Source organism: Neopelma chrysocephalum, unplaced genomic scaffold (genome assembly GCF_003984885.1).
Source record: "Neopelma chrysocephalum unplaced genomic scaffold, ASM398488v2 Primary Assembly neopelma1_25, whole genome shotgun sequence".
NCBI lineage: Eukaryota > Metazoa > Chordata > Aves > Passeriformes > Pipridae > Neopelma > Neopelma chrysocephalum.
Window position 1 is genome coordinate 9,866,935 of NW_020897694.1, and position 3,381 is coordinate 9,870,315.

The 3,381-nt window shown below is 42.9% G+C and overlaps 1 long non-coding RNA gene across 1 annotated transcript; it reads left to right on the forward strand.

The window, feature by feature from the left end:
- The first annotated feature begins 214 nt into the window (after window positions 1-214).
- LOC113963804 lies at window positions 215-2,082 on the forward strand. The gene is made up of 3 exons (XR_003532963.1): window positions 215-324; window positions 602-695; window positions 1,782-2,082. It is a non-coding gene; the product is annotated as an uncharacterized LOC113963804 (long non-coding RNA).
- The last annotated feature ends 1,299 nt before the right edge of the window (window positions 2,083-3,381 follow it).

Genomic DNA, 3,381 nt, shown 5'->3' on the forward strand with positions numbered 1-3,381 from the left:
TCCTACAAAACCCTCAAAAGAATTTCACATTCTTGGTATTTAGAATTACAGATAATATTTTATGATCGTTTAACAATGTTTCTTTTTTTTTTCCTACCTGGAGAAAAGGAAGATATGATTTTTAAAAAGTTATGAAAGAAGAAAATTAATCCCATAACTTTTTAATTAATATCTTCCTTTGTTTTTTTTTAATTTGACAAATTAGAGAGAAGATAAAAAGAAGAGGAAAGCAGAAAAAAGAGTCAGAACACAAAAGAGTTCAATGCCAAAATAGAGGAATGAACTTTCCTGACTGCCAGCACACAAATGAATTGCCATTTTCAGGTAGAGGAATTTTTAGTTCACTTTTCAAAAGTAGTAAGACATAAACGTCCCCCCTGAATTTTATGGCTGATGATATTAACAAGATTTCATAAAAACTTCTAATTCTATTAAAAATACATTTCTATGACTGTTTTGAAACTTCAGTAATTTCAGACTATTCTGGTATAGAGTGTTTTAAATGCTCCAGAGTCCTTGTTTTCTCGATGATGTCCCCCTGAATATTTCCCCATATTTGGATGTGCTAACTCAAACTGAGTTGTTGTATATTACTTACCAGGAAACATTTGTGAAAGCTCCTTGGACCAGAGTAATGTTGTGTGCCAGTGCTGGGAAACATTTCGTGCCCTGTGAGTGGCCAGTACCTTCGTGAGGTAGGTATTGGTCAGGGTGCTTGCTGAGTCATGGTCTTATGATGAATGGCCTGTGACCAGGGAAGAGCATATATCCATTGCTGGCAGGCAAGAGAGCATTTCACTTCTACACTACTTCTAACAAAATATCCACAGGCACCTCTGGTCATAATTGATCAAATATGTTATCCTCCAACAGCGGTTTGGGGACTTATCTAAGAAGAACTCTGAGGTTTCTCAGTCCTGAACAGTCCCATGCAATATGATATCTGGCATGATGCACGTACTCTGGCACTGGCCACTGAGAAACCTTTTGTGTGAGGCTCCCTCAATCCTTGATGGAGAAGGAAAGTGACAGAGGGACCTCTTCATGGTGCTTCATCTCTACCTCAATAGATATCTAAGGGAGAGGCGATGAATTGCCTTTTGAAGGTGCTTCTTCTCATATGTTTTTATCAAGGAGGGGGCTAAACATCTAGCTGGCCAGCCAATAGTTTGCTAAACTTAAATGAGATGTACCTCAGCTATACTGTTGGCAGTGTTGCATCCTTTATGTCATGCCAATCTGAAAGTGCTCTGTGATTGTCATACAGCTTTATTTTCAATGAACTGATATTGCAGATTCTTATTTTGGCTGCAGTGTGTTAACTGTGTAAAGAATTGAATGAACTGGTCACCACAAAAGCTTGCTGGCTGGTTGCTGCATGCCCCTCAGGCAATAAAAACATATGCAAAGAACAAAGAGACGCACAAATCGACTGCAGATATGACCACACACGTTAAGATGTAACATGTCATTGAGACAGGAGAAAAAGCCTTTGTAGCAACCAGCACAGGGTGGAACTGGCTTAATCCCATTAAAGAGCACCAAACCCCATTGATAAAGGGCCAGCTTTTGTGTTCTCACACTGACCTTGGGGAAAAGGAGCCTTGGGGGAAAGAGCAGGACCTGGGGCAGCACAGTCCCCGTCCTTGCCTGCAGAGATAGCAACATGTGTGGTAAGTGGCAAGTCTGACATGAAAGCATGTGTGGCATTGGTTTCTGTGAGCACCCTGCTGTCTGAGAGACAGAAGGACAGAGGAAGCCTATAAATCTTCTCACGCCAGGATGTTGTGGCATGTGAACGTGTGGATTTCAGAGGAAAGACAATGGGAGAGGAACAGATACTGCGATTCTTGGGAAACCAAATGCTACAAACTTGGATCCTGAGAGCCTGCAGACTCTCCCAGGCAACCCATGTTTCAGCATGTTGAGAAGATCCAGTTGCACTTTGCTTGGATGCCTGGATAAGAAATTGGGGAAGATGGAAAGCGAGGTGCTCATTTGCACAGTCTGTGAAGGAGGTGTTGACCCTATTTCCAGCCATGACAGGTGTCCAGGGCTCCCCAGGAGGTATTTTATTGCCATCTCTGTTCTTGTAAGTGATTGCACAAAAAAAAAAGGAGACTGAACTATCAAGAATAGTTCCTGTTGTGCCATTTTATACTCTTTGGGTTTTTCTATCAACAGTGGTTTGTCTCATACAAACTTGCATCCTTTGACCACAAATGCCCTGACCCTGTCATGGCAGCTGGCTTACCCCAACTCCCCTCCAGCAGAGAGATGATCTCTCATTTGTAGCCTGCCGGCATGCTCACTTGCCAGCCAGAAACGCAGTGCTGGCTGCCTGGGCAGTCTCTGCCAAGGATAACAGCTGAGTTTCGCACTTCCTTCCCTCACTGGGGTCACAAATTCTGGTCAGTCTTCTATTCCCTCACTTCATCTTAGTTGAAACTGGAATCAAAATTTATTAGGGTGTGTGTACTGAGAGGAAGGGGAGGCTAAAACACAGGCAGGCAAGCTGGCAGCACAATTGCAGGATTCTCATTTCCTGTGCTAAAATTAACCAAAGCTTGCACCAGCTTTAGTTTGAAGGGAGCCTTGGTTTGGGGAGCAAACCCTGACAGGCTTTGGGAAATGGTCCTGGGACTGCTATGGAATGAGAGAGAGAGAGTTTTCCTTCACCCAGGGAAACTTCTCACTGCTTCATACATGGGCTGTTGCCTTGTGACCACCTGCAGGGACACCATCACATGAGAAGAGTCTGCCCTTGTTATGCTTGTCCTGCAGGGCTCACTGCCCAGAGTCATGTCATGATGAGCCCCTAAATGAAGAAATGTAGGATTAGTGGGCTGCAAGAAACCCCAGCACTCTCCACCCTACCTGGGCTGGACGCCCTAGGGAGCTAATGTGCCCGGTGACACGCTCAGCCTTGCCCAAGTGCCTGTCAGGCATCAGTCATTCCTAGTCTGACTGTCACAGACTGTGGTGTCTTTGTGAGATAATTTGCTTATGTGAAAGGTTTAAGAAGTTTTTAACTGCTTAGTTGAAAAAAAATAAAAAAGATAATTCTTGAATTGTTTTCTTTCCACATTGGCCTGCTCCTATATATGAAAAGTTTAAGATAAAGGTAGGGAATGCATCTCTGATTTTACAGAGATTGCTCTATTTGGTGGTATTTGCCACATATAGTTGCACATAATTAAATTTGCATGAGCTCTTTGTGGTTCACCTCTAAGCAGATGTTCATCTACACCTGAAAATATGAGAGGTGCTCATACTTGGCTCAGCCAAGGGAGAAGAGACCAATCAATATGCAAGTGAATATTTGCAGGGAATGTATTTTTAGACGTAGAATTTTAAAACTGGTGTGTGTGAATCCGGTTG